Source organism: Ambystoma mexicanum, chromosome 3q (assembly GCF_040938575.1).
Source record: "Ambystoma mexicanum isolate Mex_15411 chromosome 3q, UKY_AmexF1_1, whole genome shotgun sequence".
Lineage (NCBI taxonomy): Eukaryota > Metazoa > Chordata > Amphibia > Caudata > Ambystomatidae > Ambystoma > Ambystoma mexicanum.
In genome coordinates, this window is record NC_090926.1 from 1037514078 (window position 1) to 1037538467 (window position 24390).

At 49.5% G+C, this 24390-nt stretch overlaps 1 protein-coding gene across 4 annotated transcripts in view; it reads left to right on the plus strand.

The window, feature by feature from the left end:
* CANT1 (calcium activated nucleotidase 1) overlaps window positions 1-24390 on the plus strand; it is a 132218-nt gene that overhangs the window by 33859 nt on the left and 73969 nt on the right. Inside the window, exon 1 of one of the 4 annotated variants that reach the window (XM_069655221.1) lies at window positions 5406-5691. The exons of 2 other annotated variants lie outside the window; for them this stretch is intronic. The gene's annotated coding sequence lies outside the window, so the exon portion shown is untranslated. Of the gene's footprint in view, window positions 1-5405; window positions 5692-24390 lie in introns of those variants that run through there. One more of the 4 variants, XM_069655222.1, reaches the window with a different exon arrangement.

Sequence of the window (24390 nt, forward strand, 5' to 3'; positions counted from 1 at the left end):
GCGTTTGGCACGAATAGGTGGCCTGGCTCCAAAATGGCCATGCCACGAGGTTCTTTGTCCTGTCCTTTGGTCATCTTGCCCCTTCGCCTTCCCCAGGTCGAGTCGACCCGGGTCAGTCCTTATTTGGTCATGCGCTTTCCCAGGAAAACCAATGCTTTCGCAGGCTTTTGCATGCCTTGTGTGTGTGCCTCCAGGATGTGGGCTGGGATGTCTGTTCCCAATACACATCATAGGTGCCAGAGAGTCTGGAGTAACCTGAATGCCTAAAACCACAGTGGTCCGTGATTGGTCCACGTATGGGGTGAGTGTTTGTGAGCAGATCTCCCATTGGGTCCTCCGTTTTGGTGCAAAGGGAACTTTGGATAAGAGGAGGCTGAAAACACCACTACCATGTCGATCTCCTTAGTTCACACCGAAAAAGGCATAAGGAGCCAAGTATCCTGCAACAAGAAGCCGAGTCGAGGAACCGCTGGTGACCCGCTGGAAGGTTTGGCACCCTGAGCCCGCTGTCATCCCGTGGAACCCGATCAACTATTCTCGGCACCTTCATCAAACCCTGCAAGTAAGCCTCTTCGGAAGTGTCGCTGGGCCAACCAGTGGGCTGACCAGCTTACACGGGACGTTTACTCTGTTACCGCCGCTGTTTCGAGGAGGCCCTCGAAACTTGGCATACTGCTAGCTCTGTGTCCACGGCACCCTCACACCGAATTTCATACACTTTGGGATTTCCCAGGTCTGAACTGAGACGAGTGTGCCCGGACCGGAGTAAAAGCAGTTACCGTGTTGCCCTGCTGTGGCAACGACCTGTGCAAGTTCGCTGCATTTGTGACCCTCTTGCCCCTGAAGCCTGCTGCAGTGGAATTGGGCTGATTCCTCCACCCGGAGCGGTGAAATCGCCACTGTCCCTTTTGGGAATCCTCGCTGTATCTTGGGAACTACATGGTGTCGAGACGTCCTGATTGTCGCATGCGATCCTGCCAGCGAAGTGGACTGTACTGGTGAAGTTTGGGTCTGCCTGCGTCGGGGACCGGTGAGTAGTCCTTACCCCAACCGGTGGCCCCTAGCGGAGGAGCCCGTTTTTATGCACAAAGTGGCCCCTTAGGGCCCCTTTCCTTTCCACAGCTATTGGGAAATAGCGACTCCATCCCGCACTCTCAAACTGCCTCTGCCCTCAAGTGGAGTTCCTGCTTGAATAGTGGGAACTTGTTCTTCATCGCCTTATCCACCTTCCTGAGCTGCTAGAGACCCTTTAAGAGACCCTATTTTGTCCATTGGCACAAGCGCGTGCATGTACTATTGAGCATAAGGCTCCTCTCTTCGTAGGGCTTGGACTGCCTCTTAGGTGTATTCTTGATGTGGAACTGGGTCTAAAGATTACTTGCACTGCCCGTTTTCCTCCCCATCTAGGTGGTCTACATATTTCGTGCTGTTAACCCCTTCAACCCCAGTGGTCTTGTGTGTGTGTGTGTGTGTGTGTGTATATATATATATATATATATATATCAACCCCAGTGGTCTTGTGTGTGTGTGTGTGTGTGTGTGTGTGTGTGTGTGTGTATATATATATATATATATATATATATATTTGTGTTGCTTATGATGTATTGGTTTAATCTAGTGTTGCTGTGATTCTTTGCTATGGTCTGTTACAAAGGCCTTGTAATAAATGTGTCTATATTTTTAATATAACACCTGTCTGGCGTAATTTGTAAGTGTCCTTGCTTTGTGTGCTCATTGGGGTCTTTCAGTCACCCTCATCCCTCTTGAGACTTAGTCTTGACCGCTTGCCATAGCTACCCTGATTGGTCTGGCTTGTCCAGCTGTTACCCTGTTCCAAGAAACTAGGTTGGCCTTCTGAACCTCTGCCCCTCCAGGTCAGAGTTCAGAAATCCCTCTTAACAACCATTAATCAGTCACAGGGACCTATGCTACCGTCTTGGAAGTGATCAGTGGTAATTCAGATATTTAAGAAGGGGAACAGAAGTGACCCTATGAATTACCGACCGATATTGACCTTTAAGATATGCTAGAACAGAGTATGCTATGCTGGGAACAGCTAGTACTTTACAAAAGAGTTAAGGCTACTCTAGAAGTGTCAATAGAAATAACATTATGGTTCAGCCACTCACTCAGTGCCTCTTCAAATTCTACTTTAACATCCACATCAAATATTGGGCAGGTGACATAATTACCATAGTTGATAAATGTAATAAATATTCTTTTTTTTTAACTGTACAGTTGATCAAAGAACAGTATGGATTGGTAGCTCAGGGAGTTAAACACTCAACTCTGACATGTGCCAGCCTGCACTGTCTAAGTCCAAACCTCGGCAGGGTCGAGTCAGCACTACTTCCTTCTGAGGTCGATGCATGGAGTACCATTAGATTTGGTAATAGGAACACCTTTTGTTCCATCACTTAGAAACGAGACAATCGGCATGAAGTGCTAAACATAACCAAAAAGATGTAATATTTTTTATAGCTAAAAACTGAAATCTAGGTCACAGCCACCTCAAAACGTGCAGTAGTTTGGCATGCACAAAATGATAGGCCGCACAAACCTAAGACAATGAAGTTGACTGTAGAAAAGGTGGCATGGGGCCTCCAGTCTGCCTGTCCTACATAGACGGCCCATATTCTCCAGCTGTTTCTTGCAGATATAGCACATTGTAGAAAGCCAAAATGCGTGTTAAAGGAGATGTCATACTGCAGCTGACATGAACTGTACGGTACACACATTTCAGTGGATCCGAGTGTACAAGAAGGGAACTCCTCAAGAGTAGGTGCTTTTCACAGTGTCTGTGTGCTGCACGGGCTCTGCATTGGGCTTCCTCCTTCTCATTGCTGAGAGCAGGCCAGACATTATGAAAGGGTGCGCGGCCACCCTCTGGCCTCTTCCCTAAAGACGCCACCGATATTCTTTATTTAATGACTTCTTAAAATCTCACTATCAATGTTTTGCTCTATGACCTTTACATCCATATATTGTATTGCCCTGTGATAGTTATTGCTAAGTTTACTTGATTTCTGAAATTCCGTGTTGTATGTCCTGTACAGTGCTTGGCTGCTCCAGAGATAGGTTTGCGCTTTAAATATAGACCATGATAATAAAATGTTGGCACGAGCATTCAGTGTGCTTCAAGCAGTATATGTTCTCTTGCGCACGCCCATGCGATGTCCCGTTACCATCACACTGTGTAAATTCAACCACAACTGCAAATCCCAGAATGCATTCTCTTGTTCAGTATAACAGCATGTATACTTGGATGTAGGTGCCAGCCCTCACTGCATCTGAAGGGACCGGGTGATGGCCTTGGGGCACACTGACAAACACTGTGAGACACTAGCAGATAGCGTGTGGATCTTTGGGGCACGTGGGGAGACTGCAAGTTACAGAGGTATATGGACAGGGTTAGGACTTTGGGGTCCAATAGACCGGCAGTGTGAGCAGCCAGGGCCAGGGGACAGACGGCGTCAGGAGCATGCGATGCTACAGCTTTGGACCCAGGGAGGGGGGCAGTGTGAGGAAGTTTGGATCTATGAACCTGCGTTGTGGGGAGCTCTGGCTACAGGGACCGGGAATCTGAACAGATCGAGTTTTTGGATGGGTGTTGTGAGAAGCTGGGATACAAGGATGGGCAGTGTGAGGAGGATGGGGCCCATCTTCAGGAGGCAAGAGCAGCTTTGGAACCCATGATCGGGCAGTGTGAGGAGCTTGGACTCCTAAACAGGCAGTTTAGGAACTAGACCCATTGACTGGTAGCATGAGAAGTTGGGCCTATGGGCTGGCACTATCAGACGCTTGGGTTCCGAGAACAGGCATCCATGGTCAGACAGTGAGCAGGATGGGCCCCATGGACCGGCACTGTCCGACCCATAGATGGGCAGTGTGGGGGGCAGGGGCGTGGGTGACGGGGGCTTGGGGCCCGTGGTCGTACACTGTGGGGACGCTTGGGGCCGTTGGTTGGCACTGTGAGAGGCTGTGTGAGCAAGCTTGGGCCTGTAGTTTGGAACAGATATTGTGTGAAGCTTTGAGCTGCCTGACCACGTGGATGGACAGTGTGAGCAGTTTCTAGGCCCATGTACTGATTGCGATGTACTGATAGTTTGAGTAGATTGTGCCACTTACACAAAGGGGCTCTGTAGACATTTGGTCTGGGTAAGTCCACTTGTTCTCCCTTTCTCAGAAGTGTCCATGTAATCTCGACCTATTGTTGTCCTTTAGCCAATAGCCAGGCAGCCAGCAAAGATTGCAGACAATGAGCCTGCGTGCAGCACATATATACCGAATTACTTCTTTACCAGCACCACCACGGAGCAGGCATGGTTGGACCTATGGCGGGCAGGGGGCTTGGAGTAGCCCACCCCGTGTTGCCACTATCGGGCATCGGGGGTTCATCGAAGGTAGAGCGAAGATGGGGAAAAACAATGAGAGGGTAAACTGGCCTACAAGCGCCCCCCATTCCCCATTAGAGTTAATTGGCTATAACTCTTATCACCTTAGTGTTAGTGACTGATGCGCCATGTTGAGTGCATGGACGTAAGAAATACGGCCCGCGCTCATTTATGTCCATCAGAGACAATGCAAATTGGAGCGAGTGCGGTGTAAATATCAATAACCCGTTACCCATGGTACCTCTCGGTACAGAAGGTAACCCACAACGCTTGGTGTACGTGCGGCATGTTTGATGAGAATCTCGCCCTCGCATTGGGAGGTCTGATATGTTTAAAGAGACGTTTGTTGTGTGTATACGTCTTTTTGTTGCTCTGAACCAGCCCTTCTGAGAATGCTCTCGATTTCTGTGCGCGATTTAGTGGCCTTCCTGGATTCCTGGAGCAAGCTGTCCGATATGCTTAACATGGTTTAGCGCACAGCACACGCGCTGCCCGCCTGTATAGCCTCTGCCTCCTCCTCCGACACACACGAGCGCAATCCATTTGACAAAGACGCCCCCAACATCGTTCATGAAGGGGCTGTGGCTGGGCCACCGAATCGGCCATTCTTTGCGTGCAAATACATTCCAAGGTGTGAGCTAGACAGTCTGCATGGGAGCCGGGCCAGACCGGTGACTATGGGTTACTGTTCTTGGCGTATTTATGCAGTGTTCTGCTAGGTCATGGCCTGTATTTGCCTGGTTTGTTCTGCCCTTTCATTGTTCACCGATGATGCAGTGTGTGTATCGAGGCGCTCCCCTTCCTTGACCTAGATCTCGCAGTGGGTTCCTGCAGGTGTGCCTGCAAGGAAGGCGTGGTCTGCTGAAAGATGAGTGGCTCACCTGAGCGACGTGTGCCGGCCAAGGCCTGGCCGTCCGTCTTGTGCTGACGCCTCTCTCGGCGCCCATCCTGTTCCTGTTCCTGCTGAGGCCCCGGCGTGGGCCCTGTGACTGGACCTGCTGAGGCGTCGATCCGGTTCCCATTGGGTGCCTCCTCCCACTCCGCCTCTCAGGTGCTGGGGTTTAGACCTGTTTGACAGCCGCGGGCTGCGGCTAGGACGCTCTCACTCTCTTTAAGAAGGCAGCAGAGGAGGGGCAGAAGGCTGCGTGCCCTCCCAGCCCGCCAGAGGAGCCCCAGAGAACGGCGAGGACCGGGGCTCGTCACAGCCGAGTGAGTGGACTAAGGTAGGAGGCATTCGATGGTGGTCTCATCAGGAAGTCCGTCCAGGGAATCGCAACAGCAACCGCAGCTGCAACATGTAGGTGGGGCTGAATGACTATTAAATGAAAAAGGGGGTCCAGAGTGATTACCGAATGCCCCCCCCTGTCCACCACCATTTCGTGCCTTACCTTAAAATGGATAGCCTTTCTCTGCAGGAATTTGGCCACTCCGGCCTGGGTAACTCTCGCTATACATCTACCGTTTCCCTGCTCCCCCAGAAACTAAGAATAATTGAAAAGTGAAGCCCAGAGGTTAGTACTGTTACGTCTTCTGTATTGATATCAGTGGCGTAACACAAAATGTGGGGGCCCCCCTGTGAGCCGTGCTGAGGGGGCCCCCCAACTCGGCAACAAATCACGGGTTGCGCCACACTCTGGGCCGGCCTAGACTGTCACGCTTGCACAATACGCATGAACGTGCTGCTGAAGGGGTATGCCGCACACTGCACTAGGAAAAAGATATAAATATGTGTTTTAATGCAATATACAGCACGCTTTCTGAGATAAATTGGCTATAAAGCCAGAGTGTTTGCAATTGTTTTGTAGGGTAACACAATCCAATACATGCAAGTCACCAACAGTGCATAGGAACATTTAATGCTTCCAACTGGCTGCACAATGTAGACCAGTGTAAACACGTAATAACATTATAGTACAGAATGCCAGGCCACATTTAGACATACCTAGACTGTTTTCAGCAAAATGCCAGTCAAAGCAATAACACTCATCAAGAAGAGAGCACACAATAAAGCATGTGTCTCCATGGCCTCGAACAACACGGCCAAACTCTAAAATCTGCAAGGAACTGGTCCATCCTGTTGTGGTCTATACCTCTTCTGTTCCCTCCCATGCCCTCTGTACAGCTCTGGCCTCTCATTTCTCTGCTAAATCTCAGGACATCCTGTCCACTATGTCCTCTTCCTCTCTCGGCCCATTTTGGCCATCTCTTCTCTCCTCCTCCTTTTTCCTCTTTCTCTCTGACAACACCTGACGAGGTTTCTAGACAAGTCCGATCTATGAAAGTGTCATCCAAACAGGTGCTCCGCTGCTCCTCCAGAACCATCAAAGCCCATATTGACACCCTCGCTCCAGCCTTGGCCGATTTCTGTAATCACTCTTTCGCCACTGCAATGTTCCCCTCTCCCTTTGAGCACTCCCTTGTGCACCCACTCCTCAAGAAGCAGTCTGCTGATCCTACCTGCTGGAAAACTATCGCTCAATCTCCACCTTTCCTGAGCAAACTCTTGGAAAAGCTTGCCATCTCCCAGCTTACTCTCCACACTGAATCTGTTGTTTGTCTCCATGACCATCAGTCTGGCTTCAGAGCTGCCAGAGGCATGGAAACTGCTCTCCTTAACACCTGTGCTGCTCTCTAACCTTGATTCCAGCATTCCTTCTATTCTCATCCTTCATCTTTCCTCTGCTTTCGACAGGGTCAACATCGCCATCCTGATCAATCGACTCTGTGAGAACCTGGGCTTCACAGATCAGACCCTAGAGTGACTGACCTACTTCCACTTGGACCGCCACTCCGCTCCCAGGTCGATCGTGGTCCCATTCTCTCCGCCACCTCTCTCTACCTGTGGCATTCCCCAGGGCTCTATCCTCTCACGCTGGTTTTTCAACCTCTACTTGGCCACTTTGGCCTCCCTGATCTCTACCTTATCCTCTAACTTTCAGTGTTGTGCGGAGGACTCGGCTTTCCTTCAGGCTCCCCTCATCCTCCTCTCCTCTCTTGCTCATTCCTGACTGTCTATCCACGATTCAGGATTGGTGTGCCTCCAACAATCTCTGCCTTAATGCCAGTAAGACAGAGATCCTTCTCATTGGGACCCTTGCCACTGTGTTTCCTCTCTCACTATAGCAGACCACCTTGGGCTCTCTTCAACGCCACACTCTTTCTCTCCTAACATCTCGGACATCACCAAGAAGTCCCACTACCAGCTGCTCCTCCTCAAAGGGACTCTTCCCTTTCTCACTCTCCACCAGAAGCTCAGTGTCTCTAAGCTGGACTACTGCAACAGCCACTTTCTCAATCTGTCTTCCTCTAGTCTCCGTCATCTGCAAATAATCCAGAACAGGACTGCAAGACTTAGCCTTAGCCTTGGCCTCAAGCCCTGGGATTGTATTTCTCAGCCCTGAAATCTCTCCACTGGCTGCAAGGATCAAGTTCAAGAACCTTTGCATTGCCCACAAGGCTTTCTGGGGCCAGTGCCAACACTAAATCCAATGCTCTCTTCCAAAATACCTTCTTTCTCTAACCCTTCACTCAGCTACCTCCAACTCTAAGGCTTAGACATTTCTCCAGGCAGAGAGTGGGGGTAGACCTCTCTCCTTTGCTGGTGCCTCCAACTGGAATGGCCTTCCTGCCCCTCTCAAACTTGAGGTGGACAACCTGAAGTTTCGGAAGCAGCTAAAAGCTTTCCTCTTCTCTGCTGCTTTCGCTCTCTCTCTCCCCCCCCTGCTGACCTACCTGACCTACCTGTCTGCTGTACTGACTGGCTGCTTGGCTACCCTCAGAGTCTCTCCGAGTCCAGGCTCTTTCTTGATTGGTCACCCTTGCACTGCCTCCGGGCCTACCATGCACTTAGGGGCTGTAACTGTAACCCTGCAGTCCATTGTTCTCCTTGCACAACCAATAGCTGCTCTGCCCTGGCTGCACTTACTGAGAGCATTGCTGCCCTGTTTTCCCCTCCCCTCTCACTTGCACTTCCCTGCTCCCTTTTCCCTTGCACTTCTCATTCTCACAATGACACAAGGCCTAGTGAGATTGTGTGTCTTGTCCTCCCTCTATCATCCCTCCCTTGTGTACACTTGTGTACAGACGCATTATAAATGACTTGAATCACATCATATCATTTTATCACAGATGCCCAGAAAAATATACAATGCCGCAGTAAGAAATGGCTAGACTGGCAGCACCCAAATGCCAATCTAGCCAGGTAATTAAAGTTAGCAGGACTACTTTATCAGAAATGTCCAGTTAAAAGAAAGTCATACCAAACTGAGGAATGACTAGACTGGCTAAATCAAAATGCCTCTCTAGCCACTAATACCACATATCATGCCTGCTTAGCCTGGACATGGACAACCATTATGATTTATCACACAATCCTGCCCACCCACACATCCACTCTCCCTCCCACCCACCACCCCAACCTCCACAATCAGCTCCTTGGCCCAGAATTACCTCTGCGTCCCTCTTCCTTGTCCCAGAGCTTTCGTATGAGGCTCCTTGCCTCATAGGTAAGTACTGGGATGAGGAACAGTGGGACTAGGAGTGATGAAGATTACAGGTAGCTAAATCAGGCATTACCTCCATGTACCGCTACCTCTTCCCAGTACTTTTGTATGAGGCAGAGTGCCTCAAACACACGTACTGCCTCGTATATAAGTACTGGGACGAGGAAGAATAGGGCTAGGAGTAAGCAAGGCATTAAACGCAAGTAGTAGCGCAACACCATTGAGTTGACTGGGCTTCAGCACTACCCCCCTGACATTTTGGTCTATATTGACTCAACTTGGCTAACCTTTAGAGCAGTTGCCAGACCGAACAGGACACAGATTTTAAACGGCACCTGGTTTTTGCTGTTAACAAGAACCCAGCAATTACCAACGTAAAGCATTTCACTGTTAGTACCTGCATTCAAATTCCACATTGTTTAGGCGATTGAAATCATGATGTGGGTTTAGTACTTGCATGCCAGGGGAGTGATTGGAAGGGTAGAAAGGGAACAGGAGACTTATAGGAGAGAGTTAACTGCTTGTAACATTGAATCTGCACTAGAATAGTCTCATTAAAATGCGTAAATAATTTGGATGCGCCCACACAAATAAGTTTCCCCCTCCCTACCGCATGTGAAGTTAGCGCCTCTCCCAACATTTGAAGGGTTAGCCCCCCCGAAATGAAGGTTTTCTTGTGCCCCTTTACACAAGCACACACACCATTCACCTTATACACACCCAGTCATCCACACATTTAAGTGTGCACCCTTTCACCATACACTCACACAGGTAGCCACCTATACATTTATGTGTGCACCCTTTCACCATGCAGGCACACACCCACAGCCACCCATACATTTAAGTGTGCACCCTTTCACCATAGACTCGTACACGCACACCTCATGGAGTTGAGGGGGGGCCCTATTACTTAAAAAAGAAATTGGGGCTCATTACGGGTCCAGCGGTAACCGTGCCGGTGCTACCGGCGGGTTGCCGCCAGACCCATAAAAAATTACTATGGCCTGACTTCCCGGTGCCACCGTGCTATTTCAAGTCCGGCGGCTGGGAAATCCGGTGCCGGTAATTTCGTTAAACCCCAGACTCCACGGGAATGGGGACACAGAAGCACCTGCACCATTGTTAACGGTGCCGGTGCTTCCGTGACAGGTCTGTCTACCGTGGCTGCTGTGCCTGGCAGGGTCAGACCTGTCGGGCACGGCAGCCCCACCAGGCAGACCTGTAATATGCCGGTCCGGAAACAACAGTGCCTGTAAGCTTACCTGCACCGTTGTTTCCGGACCGGCATGGTCAGAATGAGCCCCATTGTTTCTTTTTTAAGTCACTATAACTTCAATAAGAAATTATTTCAGTTAAGGACCGAACCATAATCAAAATAATTTCTTTATGATGGCTGAGTGGCTTCAAAAACAAACAATTTCTTTTTGAAGGCATAGGGTTCCCCCCCCCCCCACCCCATGACATGGAGGCCTCCAGCCTAGGGTCTTCCATGTCATGGGTTACGGGGGCCCTCAGACTTCAAAAAGAACGTTTCTTTTTGTAGTCACTCTGCCTTCATAAAGAAATTATTTCTGTTACAGAAATGTTCTTTATGAATGCAGAGTGAATTTCAAAAGAAACTTTTTTTTTTAGAATTTTTTTTTTTACTGGGGCCCCCTCCAAGCCATGTGCTGGTGGGGCCCCCCACAGCGCGGGCCCCCCCGCACCGCGGGGGCTGCGGGGGCCCCTGTTGCGCCAGTGATTGATATTCAACGGGGGCCACTTCTCGCAGTGAAGAGAGGGTATTCCAGGCACAGCAGGGCAAGCAATCGTGTACTGGTTTCTCACCAGGAACTGTATGCGTGCTACTGGTATCTCCCCTTACACCCCCCCTCTCGTTCAAAATCCTCCCTCCTGAAGATTCCACGAAATAAAGAGGCAGGACCAATTTTCAAAGGTGGAAGTCACAAATGCCACAGCAAGCTTTATTTTAAGCATCAAGCCAGGCGTTATCTTACAGGTGATACGTTTCTCCACCACACCTTAGGATTATTCTACGCTGGGTGTGGCTTCTTAAGCACCTAACCTCCTCCGTCAGTGTCCAGGACCCTGCCTGGTGCACCCGTCCATCCATAAACATTCCCTCTCTACCCATGGCCATTTCTATGTTTACTTTGTTTTTTCTTTTCTTCTTTATTTGCTTTTTCCATTTCATGAACTTTCCCCATTCCATTTCTATTCATTTGTTCTTTCTAACATTCTTTTTCTATTGCTCCCAAACCTTATCTGAGCCACTGAACACCCCAAATGTGGAACAATATACTGGTGCTGACAATGGACCCCCCCCCCCCGTGCCAACCATTTGCTTGTATTGTAGTTTCTTATTTCAGAAATAATCGGTGTACAGTCATTCATATGGGTGTCCTAGTGTTTGTAAATCACGTAAATAGCTCCCTGGAATTTAATTACCCTCTGTTGCGTTGTTAATTATGTATGTTGTACATGGAGCATGTTTGGCTCCTCCCTTCGAAGTATGCAAAGAATATGTATGGCCTTGCACCCCGTTTTTCCTCTCGTTGCTACCAGTGCATGCCAATCCTATTTGCATTAAACGGCTTGAACTTGGAGGCTACGTGCGCCCATTGTGAATTTTCTTTAGCTGCCCCATGAACGTTGCCACCTTGAAAACAAAAGAAAATATATTCATATAGGTCATGACACATTAAATCACTTTACACGTTATTAGCCGGCCCCCCTCCCGAATTTGCACAATCCATGAGCTACGCATCGTTGTGCAGATTTAACTACCCAGCGGTCTCTTAACAGTGTATGGGAGGTTGCTCCAAATGCTTGCAAATGCCTGCCAAGTAGGCTGCAGCCTATGTTGCTCGGTGGCGCCCTGTTCCAAGGCGAGCATCGCCACTCTGCCATAAACACAAACCGCCATTCAACACAAACCCACTAACCACATTCCAGTCTGCTCAATCAGACCTACTGCCCTACGGAGTAGTCTACCTACAGGGTTCTACCCTTGTACTGTTATTTACTTAACTTTTAACTCAACCCAGTGACCAACCTTCTGCCTAGAGTTTAATGCATTTGAATGCATATGCAGGTGATACTCTGTTCAGTTCTACTCTTCAACTCACAACCCAACAAACCTGCCCGCTGTGCACAGCAGGATATCTTGAAGGTTCCAACATTCTGACACACTTATCCGGCCTGCATGTCAATGATCAATTCATTATACAACGGAGCACAAGGTATGTATCTCACGATTGTTCCACCCCCCTCACTCCCACCAGACCACTAACCTAACTGCTTGTATTATACAGCTGTTTCCCCCGTGTCTTTGACTGTCAATGATGGTCAATGCACTCGCTCCCACTCTCCCCCCGGCCGAGCCTCTGCAGATACAGTATAACCCTTTGTGCTACTGCATGATGATACTTCTGTCCTAGGCAGTTATTATGTGGTGTGCCTACAACCCTATTTTCCACTTGCATGGTTGGCATCCCCTATTTATAAATTGGAGCCCTGCACGTTAGCCACCCGAGGGAAGCAACAGAGTGTGCGGTTGCTGTGCCGCGGTAATAATTGCATGTGGGAGAACAGTGCAGTATAATAAGTGGTCGTTACATTGGTCTGAAGACTATTAAGCAACTCATTATACCGGTTTAAACAGTTTGACAACCACTCATCGTATGTAGGCCTCACTCTGTGCACGCAATTCAACAATCTAAGCTATTAATCACGGTGTGGCACGGTGGCCACAAATTGAGTACGTGACCCCAACCCCATTAGCCCCTTTAACTTTTGCGGCACCCAAGCTAATGGCCCTTTGAGAAATTCTAGAGTTCAGACGCTATGGCAAAGAGCACAGGCCACGGGCATCCACCCCATGGGGTAGAAAGCTGACACTCACCAACTGACACTCCAGGAACTCTGGAGGCAGCACACTCGGGAGCATTCCCTATGGGGACATGCAGCAGCAAGGCAGTTTCCTTTAACGACAGGCAATCGGGCAGGACAGGACACCTCTTCCTTCTGTACATTGAAAATAAAGGAAGAAGAGACATAATGTAACATTGACCTAGTGGTTTCTCTATTCAGAGCCTTCTCACCGTCAAACCAATCTTTCCCCTCTGTTTGGCAGCAACACAAGCAGCAGTCCAATGCATGGACATCCCTCAAGGGGTGCTTCTTTGCCTTGTACCTCAAACCCTTTTAATGAAGTGGATTTTCTTCTACTGTAGGGAGCAACATGTACATGTTGTATTCCCTCAATGAAAGCATATTGATAAGAAACAGTCGTCCTGAATATAGTTTTCTCTTGTTCTGCCTCCCATTTTAGAACTGCCCTTGGCCAATCCAGCCTCCTCCCACTCTGCAATCCAATGAGGACCACAGTTTGAACTACGTGTATTACAATACTGCTGTGCAATGACACCATTGAGCCTGTTCCATCTCAAACGCTGGCAAAAGTCTGTTATTCAAGGTACTTCCCTTGTCCCCGAGAAAGGGGACTGTAGACATTAACAAGTACTTGAAAAAGGAAAGGTTCAAGATGGCAATCTTTGCTCAAATCCTCAAAGCGCTTTTGTGGATTAGATGTTGGTTCCTGACATTCAGGATGTGCATATACACATACTACTTCCTGTTACCCACAAGCAATGTATGTATTTATTGTAGGGGGTTCAATTACCTTTTTTACTTGAAATGTTCTAAATGTGGCAGCTTCAGAGTAGAGCGAGAGCCTTTGTGTCTTTCTTTATCTTAGCGCCTTGCTAATGAAAGGCAAATCATCAGAAGTGGTGGCTCTGCATATCGGGAAGAGGAGCACACCCTCTAATTTGAGGTTCACCCTTGCCTTTCCCGAGTCCCACATGTATCCCTGAAACAATTCAGATAATTTGGAACGTTTCAGATTATAGAAGGGGATCCTAGACGCTTGGACTGAGAAGCCTTCCTATCATGTGGCATGCTAGCTGCAGTCCCTATTGGTAGCTGTGACAACGCTGGAAGCTTTGCCATAACCTACATGGCGGCCATTATTGGCCACAGCGCCCCTTCCAACATGGCGCCCACATAGTTCGTCCCTCCGTTTCCGCTTCTGGCAGCAGCCCTTCGCTGCCTCTTCGAAAGGACACATCTCCCAACGTTCGGTGCATCGCAACATCGGGTAATCCCTGGTCCTGACATTCCCTTGTTGTTCTTCCAGTTTCCTGCACCATTCTGGCTGATCATCTTCCTTGTTAGCTTCGTACCCATGATCTCCAGTCTTTTTCCTCCACCTGTTCCCTGGGTCCTCCATTGTTTGTCTACTGCAGTTTCCCCTGGGTCCTCTTGTCTCCAGCCACTGCTGTTCTTGGGTCTTTAATCTCCAACCTCCTGGCCTACCCTGCTACTCTGGGCTCTCTGCCAAGACCATAACCTGCTCTCTATGTATTGATCTCCTGTGGGTTCCGGCCATTTCCATCCTGCCTAGGACTACATCCACCAGTCACTGTGGAGAGTTTTTAAAAACATTATTATTTTATTTTTCCAAGCGGGGTTCCCTTCTGTAAATTTCCCTGAAGGTCAGTCGTCTTCCAGTTCTAGTTGGGAAGGAGGTGAAGTGGCTCTTAGTGAAGGTCGGCCATTATTCAGCAAAGTCAAGCGCAAGGAAATGCCTCGGATACTTCCAATCACTGACACTTATCACCACCTGAGAGATTTCTAAACTTGTAATGCTTTGCCTTTGCCCAAGGAAAACTCTCTCCTGCTGGCTAGATCGTTTCTTTGCTTCTTAGGCCTTACGGCCTTGTGCATCTTTTGAATGCCAGGGATACATTCAAACTCCTAGTCTCCTCCATTTGAAATCTGTCTCTTTAGTAATCTTCTCATGGATGCCCGAAGTCCGATCTTCTCTGGGGGCTCTGTCAGCCTGGGGCACACATGACTGCTGTGTAGGGCCTCTTTTTGGACATGATGCCCCTCTGTCCGTCCTTTCAGTCAGTGACCACTGGAAGGAACCTCCGTGAGATGTCCACATATCAATCTCCTGGACCAGAGGGCTGTGGAGATGGCACTTTAGATTCTGAAGGATATTGGCTATTGGTGGTCTTAATATAAGCACCAATAATGCTTATTTAGACAGTCTCTTGCGTTCTGCAGAACCACTGGGATGTGGTTGTAGTTTACATTTCCTACTGTCTTGCAGTTTCTGAAAAAAATCTTTGATTCCTTCCCTCCAAAGCAGTCGGTTCAGACTTTGTTCATGGTGGCTCTTACTGAGCCTATACATTCATGTCCCCTGCAGATACTGGACTGGTCCCAAATAACATTTTTCTGGCAGGTTTTACCTCTGCATAGCAGCCCTCTGTGCAGATTCTACATCATGTTTCCTTTCTAGACCACTTCCAGGATACCACTTGGCTATCTCCTCATACATTTTCAAATTACTGCCTCAACACTTAAAGCACTCCTGTTTTTGAGGGTTGATCTTACAACAGTTTCTCATTTAGGTAATCTCTCTTTCAAATATGTTTCCCACTATAGCAATCTCCCACTACAAAACCTAAGTGTCTTTTTCGATGTAGGAAAACAGACTGGAATGTGTGGGTAATGTCTTGTATGTCCACATAACAAGAGGAAGAACTCTGTAGCAGATAGGTTAAAGCAGGAAGGCTGCTCAATGCAGGCACAAATCCTGTTTAGAGGAGGCATGCTCAAATGGCACGTGTTGGGCAAGAGTTACAGTAGACACATAAGCCTACTTACACCCCATTGTTCCTGCAAGGCAAAAGATCTAGGATGAGGCGTTGGGCTGGCGGTGGAGAAAGGACCCAAGTAATGAGAATGTATCATGGAAGGAGTTGGCAGAGAGGCAGCACAAACCCAGCAACAGTTTATCCATGCACAGAGACGAGACTACTGACTCGGCATTAAATGGCAATCTGCCGTCTAAGAGCTGGTGAGAGGCTTTGTACAGAGGATGCAGCCTTAGGAGTACCACGGCATGTTGCAATACTGAGTCTTTGCTAAAGCGACAATAACCGTTAGCAGGCCTCCAGATAAGATTTTGAAGTGCGAGTGTTTCACTCCTTTTTTTGTTGTTAGGAGCAAAATATTTTTGGCAGTAAAAAAGTATTTCCCATCCCAATTGGGGTATTTTTTTTTTTTTTTTAAATATTTATTTTAAACAGACAGGATAAAATGATACAAAACTTGATCAATCACGACATATGGTACAAAAGCAATACAGTTGGTTGCTCTTCCCTCCCCTCCCCCGGGTCTTAATGTTCCTCTACCTGTCCCAGCTGTGAATTATCGTCCCGTAAAGTTCTCCTGGCTAATTGGGGCTTGTATGTCCGGGCTGGATAATTCTGATCAAAGTCTAGGATCGGGCCCCAGATGTTCTCGAAGCGATGTAGGCGGCCTGCCCCGGCAGCCGTCACCTTCTCCGTGATTAAGATGTCCCATATTTTAGTCCACCAAAAAGGCATTAGTGGTCCTTCTGCGGTTTTCCAAGTGCAAGCTATTACATTTCTGCCTGCCAGTAGGCATTGGGATAGTAGTTTGGCCATAGGGCCAGATCTCGGGTAGATCCCGGGGACCGAGGCTCCCAGGAGGATGGGTTCGGGCTCCAGGGGAAGTCGTACCTGAGTGATGTCTGCGATTGTTGCTAGGCATTGTTTCCAAAAGGTCTGGGCCCTCGGGCAGGACCACCACATATGAAAGAAAGACCCTACTTGGCCGCATTGCCTCCAACAGTTCGGGTTAAGTGTGGGGTTCATATGGTGTAGTCTTAGGGGAGGATAATACCAGCGAAGAAGGATTTTGTAGGCGCCTTCTCTGTTCGTAATGCAAGATGAAGAAGTGTGGGCCGGCGACCAAATGTCAACCCATAGCTGGTCCTCGATTGGGTGGCCTAGGTCCGCCTCCCATTGGGCCATGTACCGGGTTTTAGAGGTTAGGAAGTCATTTTGGAGGCGTTTGTATAGAGTGGATATTCTCCCCCTGGTTGGGAGGTCATTTAGGGTCAGTTCAATAGCCGTGGGAGGGCGGGTGGCAGCTTGGCGGGTCTGTGGATGGGAGCACCAGTGGCGCAGCTGAATGTACGTGAATCTATCCTGTTCCTGAAGTTGGAAGAGTTCTTTACAACGCCCAAAGGTGCAGGGTTGTCCCCCTTCGAATAGTTGCCCCAGGGTCTCCAGGCCTCCCGCAATCCAGGATCTGAAGTTCCGGGTGGACCAGCCAGGGGAGAAAGCTGGGTTCAGGAACACCGGGGAGGAAGGGCTGAGTCCCACTGGGGTTTTCTTTTGTTTCAGCGCTTTATCCCAGACAGCAATAGTGTGTTTGGTGGTCATCAGGAGGTTCTACCAATGTCGGCGCTCGGAGGGATTGATATGTGGGAGAAAACGTAGCGGGAGCGGTAGTTGCGCCTGTTCGAGGTCCACCCATCTCGGGCGGTTGGTAAGTATCTGCCATGATCGGATGCAGGCGAGTTGGGCTGCCATCTGATATTTTTGTAGATCTGGAACTCCGAGGCCACCCAGTCTAGCATTGCCCAGCATCGTGGTCCTAGGGATTCTGGGCTTCCTCCCTTTCCAAATAAACCGTGACATTTTCTTTTGTAGATTCTGAAGGGCAGGTGCCGGGATTGGTACTGGAAGCGAAGAGCAGGCATATAGGAGCCTTGGTAGCAAGTTCATTTTACAGGCCGTGATGCGGCCCATCAGTGAGATCTCTTGTGCCGCCCACCGCTTTAAGTCTGCCTCGAGGTCCGTGAACAGTGGGAGAAAGTTTGCTCGATAGACTTCCCCAGGGTCAGCTGGGATCTGGACACCCAAATAACTGATGCTCTTAGTCGTCCATTGTATCGGACATAATGGGGCCAGAGCCTCCCGGACCTCCCGGGACAGGCCTACCCCCATGGCAGCTGACTTCCGGAAGTTGATGGCAAAGCCTGTGACCTTTCCATAGCTCTCTATCTCAGCTAGGGCCTGAGGGAGGGAAGTACGAGGTTCTGTGATGGTTAGTAGGACGTCGTCTGCGTAGAGGGCCAGTTTATGGTGTATTGTATTCGATTGGAAGCCCTTAATCGCCGGGTTTCGCCTGATCCGTTGGGCGAATGGTTCCATGATTAGTGCGAAGAGCAGTGGCGATAACGGACAGCCCTGTCTGGTTCCACAGGTCAAGTCGATAGGGGGGGAGAGGATGCCATTGACTCTGAGAAGGGTCTTGGGCGCTGTATAGTTAGCCAAAGTCATGGCGCAGAACTCTGGACCAAAGCCAAAGGCCTCGAGAGTAAGCCTCATGAAGTTCCAGTCCACCTTGTCAAAGGCCTTAACTGCATCCAGGGCCAGAAGCACCAGCTCTCGGGAGTCTCGGGAGGCAAGTTCCACCAGGTTCAGAGCTCTACGAATGTTATCGGCGGTAGAGCGGTGTGTGATGAAGCCACTCTGGTCGGCGTCGATTATCTCTGGCAGAATCCCGGACAGGCGGGTTGCTAAGATTTTGGAGTATATGTTGGCATCTATATTGAGCAGAGCAATCGGTCTGTAGGACGCAGGATTCTTCGGGTCACCGCCAGGTTTGGGCAGCAAAACTGTGATTGATTCTTGCATCGACGGGGTTATAGTGCCCGTGGTCCTGAATGAATTAAACAGCTGTACCAGAGGTGGCAGGAGTTGGGGTTTGAAAACTTTATAAAACTTCGTCGTATAGCCGTCTGGGCCTGGGGCTCGAGATTTAAGGGATTTTATCGCCTCATCGACTTCCTCGTCGGTGATTGGGGCTTCCAACGAGTCCCGAGCTGCGTTTTCCAGTCGGGGGAGCGCCGCCCTTTGCAGGTATTCCCTCTGTTCTTTGACGTCTCGGGCCGGGGCGGTCATTACCTGGGTCAGGTGGGTCGATGCGATTTGAAGCTTGTCGAGATCCGAGTACTGAGTCTTGCCCTGCTGATCCCGAAGGCCCACGATTGTGTTATTCCTTCTTGTCTTGGCAAGTTTAGCCACCAGTAGTTTGTTTGCTTTATTATTTTTGGCATAATAGAACTGTTTAGCCTTCGTCATTTGATGGGCGGTATATTCAGCGTAGTGGGCTTCAATTTTCTTTTTTGCTATTCGGAGAGCTCGCTGCGTTTTAGGGGTCCAGCCCTTCTCCTTATGGATCCTCTCCGCCCTGTCAAGTTCCTCTTCAAGGCCCTGACGAATTTGTTTATGCCTATGATAGGCTACCCCTTTGGCAATCAGTTCTCCCCGCACCACTGCCTTCATTGCATCCTAGTTGTTGGCTAAAGAGGTATCTCCGCTAGGGTTTTCCTTAAAGAAGTTGTTGATCGTGGTTGCGATTGCGTCTCTGAGTGGCATCTCATTAAGGATGGGATCATATAGAGTCCATCTACGCCGCTGGGGATCAGGAGGTCCCTGGACTCGGATTTCCAAGGTTACCGGGGCGTGGTCGGATAAGATTCTGTAGCCTATAGTCACCTCCTCAGTGAAAGCGAAGATCTGCGGAGATATCAGAAGATCTATCCTGGAAAATGTCCGGTGAACATAAGAATAGAAGGAGAAGTCTTTTTCAGACGGGTGGAGTACCCTCCATGAGTCCACCACCCCTAGAGTTCTAAATAATCGCAAGAGGGCTAGGGCCGTGGTGAAGTCCCCGGCGGAGGGTGGATGCGATTTGTCTTTTACGGGGTCTGGGACCCCATTAAAGTCCCCACCGATCACTATCTGGCCCTCCAGAAAGGGAGAGAGAGTTGTGGTTAGCGAATCATAGAAGGGTGCTTGGCCAGAGTTCGGCGCGTACACGGAGACCAAGGAGAACAGCTGTCCCGGTAGCAGGCATTTCACTGCTATGTAGCGTCCCTCCGGGCAGCTTATGGAGTCCAGTATCTGGGGATTCAGCCCCCTCCGGAACAGGATTGCCGTACGACCCCGCTTGGAGCTTCCAGACGCGAAGAGTTGCTTTGGAAAGTCGCGAGAGTGTAGGCGGCTGAAGTCTGCCGGGAGCAGGTGAGTTTCCTGTAGTATGGCCACAGCGGTAGTATCATTCTGGAGTTTTTGTAGAATTGATTTGCGTTTAGCCGGTGAGTTCAGTCCCTTGACATTTAGAGAGACAAACTTCCAGGTTTGCTGTTCCGGGGCGGGAGCTGGGGTCGCTGATGAGACTTGTGGAAGGGGGGGGAGCTACTAAAGAATCAGCCATTATGTCGTGGGAGATGTGACCATCTGTTATCCTGCTTTTGGGGTTTTTGCACGGACCGCCAACGGGAAGTCCAAGATTTAACTGGGGGCGGGGGACCTATTATGGGGCCAGGCCCTCCCCTGGCCAACGGGGCCGTATAACGGAGAATATCCAACATGGCTAAAGGTATGAATAGTCTGAGTGAAATGCTCCAAGGACTCATAGGTGGAATGTACCTTGGAGCTGGGCATGGGCCGTGGGGGGAGGCCCGCTGCATCGGGGATGGAGTTCATCCATGTTTCCAAAAGTGGCGGTCGGCTCCACAGCGCCGGGTTCGCTAAGCCGGGTCTCAGGGCGCAGAAGAGTCCCTCATGGGGTCGCTCTGGGTCATTTCCTCCTCCGAAATTTCGGAACCTTCGACCATGTGTTTTGTTTGGACCTAGGGGAGGCTATGGGGTCAGAGTCAGCCGCCGCTTCAGTGGCCTGTGGGGACGAGGTGTTAGCGGAGTCCGGATGCAATATACTTTTAGCGTCGTCCAGGTGATTGATCCTACGTATGGTACCCTTATAGGAGAATTGCAAAGCTGTGGGAAAGAGCCATCTGTAGCGAATTGTTTGGGCTTGGAGGAACGTGGTTAGTAGGCGAAGGGCTCGCCTTTTCTGAAGGGTCAACGGAGATAGGTCTTGATAGATCTGAAGGGGAGTCCCCTGGAAGGTGATTTCGTTCTCGGAGCGACTTATTGCCGATATGGCTTCCTTTGTCGTAAAGAAATGCACCCTGGTGATGACATCAGGTGGGCCGTCTGACTCCACCCCACGACGGGGGTTTAGCCTGTGAGTGCGATCCAGTAGCAGTAGTGAGTCCTCCAGATCGGGGAGGAGAGATTGAAAGAAAAGGCCTACATATTCGGCCAGCCCTTGGTCTGGGACTGACATGGGAACCCCCCGAATGCGGAGGTTGTTGCGCCGGGCTCTGTTCTCCATGTTCTCCTGCTTATATTCCAGGATTTCGTACTTGTCCTGCAGAAGCCCAACGGAACGCTGGACCTCAGTCAGGGAGGAGGCGTGGTCCTGGGCGTGATCTTCAATCTCTCCCACTCTCTGTTCCATCTCCGAAACCCTTTTATCAGTATTCTCCAACTTGGCGGTAAGCTCAGACATACATGATCGAAATTCGGTTTTAATGTCAGCCATGAATTCACGGATATCCTCCTTGGTCGCTAGAGGTCCCTTGTTGTCCAGGGATTCTCGTGAGATGGAGGGAGTGTCCATTTTGTCGATTGACATTAGCATTGTTGCTATGTCTGAGGACTTGGTGGATTTCGGTTGCCTAGACATAGTGTGGTCTGACAAGAGTGGGTCAACGGCTGCAGGTAGCTCAGTCGCAATGGTGGCGATGGTTTGAGGGTAGCTTGAGGCCTCTCAGAGGGTTGGGATGAGGGTTCCGATGTCTTGGTTGGACTCTGGTTAGCGTAGGTGATTTCAGTGCGAGTGAAGAGGAAGAGGATTGCAGTGTTGTCCCGGTCTCGCTGGTACCAAGTCGGACAAGGGGAGGGTGAATGTGGGCCGGGGCGCCCCAGGAAGCAAACGGGGAGATGAGAGGGAGCAACTTAGATACTGGAGCACACCAGTCCAGTGTAGTCTTTTGGGGTGGAGGGTGAGGACCCAGATCGCCACGGGTGTTAGCAAGACTCTTGGTGGTAGTGGTGGCAGTAGAGGGTCTATTTCAGGGCGGATTGCTCAATAAAGAGGGCAGCAGAACATGGCGCCGCTGACCGGAACCACGAGCCAGTGGGTCCACTCCCGCAGAGGTGCAGTGTCCGGGGGCAATAAGGTGTTGCAGCCTCCTCACAATTGAAGATAGGGTTGTTCTGCGGTGCACCCCCGAGGACTCTCCGGCTCCAGCCCCCTCTTCTGGAGTGGAGGCGGAGGGATACAGCAGAGGGCGAGAGCAGAGAGACCGCAGCTGCGTGTCGTGGCGCGCCGCCGGCGCGGTTGGGGTGGCTGCAGGGTTTTATCCCCCTGGGGATGTCCGGGGAGACGGGCCAAAACAGAGGAGGCCCGGGGCACCTACCTCGCCCTCCGCCGTCCGCGCGTCTCCCAGAGCGTTCCCCAGAGCGCCGCCGGGAGTATCAGCTGGAGCACAGGCGTGTGTGGCTCGGGTCCCTCCGGTCATGTGAGGCGGGAGGCTCTTGGGTCCAGATCGACTCAGGGGTCCACAGGAGGAGCTCCGATGGCGAGGCCACGTCTCGGTTGTTGTCGCTGGGTCCCGTCCGCCATCTTGGATTACGCGGCGGAGGGGCCGCGGAATAAGGAGAGCCCGATTAACTTCATCTTGGCGATTCTGGGTCCCAGCAGCACGCCGGCGGGGCTCCGAACCTTCTCACACCCCCTCACCTAATTAAGTTCGAAAAACGCTGCATGGGAGCCTAAGGAAGCTGAGCTGCAGCGGCCGTCCCACGGAGGCCATCAAGGAAGCGACTGCATAGTCAGCGCTCCAGGCCACGCCTCCCCAATTGGGGTATTTTTAAGCAAGAAAAGATATGTTGCGACTCTGGAGAAGTCTTTGTAATCCATATTGTTTCCACTTTCAATTCATGCACATTAAAAGATCCATTTTACCCTAAATGTCCTCTTCAGATCAGGCAGTAATAATGTTAAGGCACTTTGTGTGCTACTTCTGTGCTATGACCACTGATCCAAAAATATCCGTGTAGTTATGTGAGTGGAAGCAGGAAACATCCTCATCTGTTTCTTTATTTTGTTTGGAATGTTTTACCCCCTATTTTTGAGGGAGAGAGTATTTGCTAGTTCTTAGGGAGTAAAAGTGAGGGGAGGCCACTTATCTGTTGGCATGTTCTTAAGGAAGTGCTACATTGTTACTCCCTGTGAGGCAACCTGCAACATCCAGCCTTGTGAAACATCCGGCCCTGTGATTATCTGAAATCGACTCACTGCCTGTTAAGCTAGTTCTTGCCATTCTCGCCACGCAATGTCCGCCTTGCTGCAATCAACTTTGGCTTTGTTTGTGGCTTCTTCTAAGCTCCCAATTTATAGATGAAATTAAATGGATACAAGGTTGAAAGCTGGCAATTTTTGCCAGACTACGAGGGTGGGCGCCAAGCGTTGATGAAGTCACAGGTTTGTTTATGATTTAAAGTGGAACTTTACTGTGTCAAAGGTGAATTTGTGTTTGATGTTTCCTTGCTGTAAGATTGTATTTCAAGCCAGTTGAGTTGGTTCACTCGACTGGAGTATGATGCTTATTAGGTTTTGCCGTTCAAGAAAAGAAGGTGCTATGGCATTGCTGCTTTTTGCTGTGCAAGGTAGCTATTAGGGGACCTCCTATTGCCGTCATGTATTGTTTACCTGGCAGGTTGAAAACATTGTGCTAAGATCAAAGGAATATTGTCGCCTGTTAATAAAAAAACAGATGAACATAACGGGTGTATTTATAGAGGGCACGTTCACTCACAGAGGGGCATCTTGTCACTATAGACTGAATAACCGATGTAAATTGTTACTACCAAACTTAATGGTAGTAATAGTATCGATATTGGAAGGATGAAGGGCTGAGTGACCTGTCAGGATTTTAACCTGTGACCATGAGGTCAAACAGAGGCCCCTGTAGTGGGTTCATAAGTCCACTGAGTCACAGATCCAGCTATACTTACTTTTTATCAACGTTGAATAGTTTTGAAGATAGCCACAGCATATACTGGCAAACAATGAGGTGCATTGAGAAAATAGATTAAGTATTATTTGAGAAAATAGATTAAGTATTTATTTAGTTTTGTCCAGTTAACAAAAGTCTATCTCAATGGAAAAATTAACAAAACGTAATAGGATCTTTCTTTAAAGGCATTATAACAAATAGTGACGATACTGTAGTTTGTTTAAACGTTATGCAAGACCTTTTTTCAATGAAATGAAAGGGATATGAAAAGAGCAGCAAATGTTGGTTGTAACCTCTAGCCAGTGCAGTTTCTGAAAACCATACAGTGCCATGGACAAGCAGATTGTGTGCCCTTAATGTGTGCACAGCTCCCTCTCACCCCTTGTGGGTGGCTGTTGGTCACAATGTGTACATGGCGGGACGCGTCTTGCAAAATGTAAGGTATTTAGTATGTCAAAAGTTGCTAATTGCATTTTGGAGGGGCAGTAAGGGGACCGTGCAGGTCAACCATTACCCGCTGTCTGATGTGAATTAGACCAAGCATCAGTCGTTCCCTACCTAAAAAGAGGGATGTCCAATCAGACATACTAACCACCACTCTCGACCTGACCGAGCGTAACAGACTTGGCGCCAGAATCCTCCATAAGAATATTAACCATCCAGC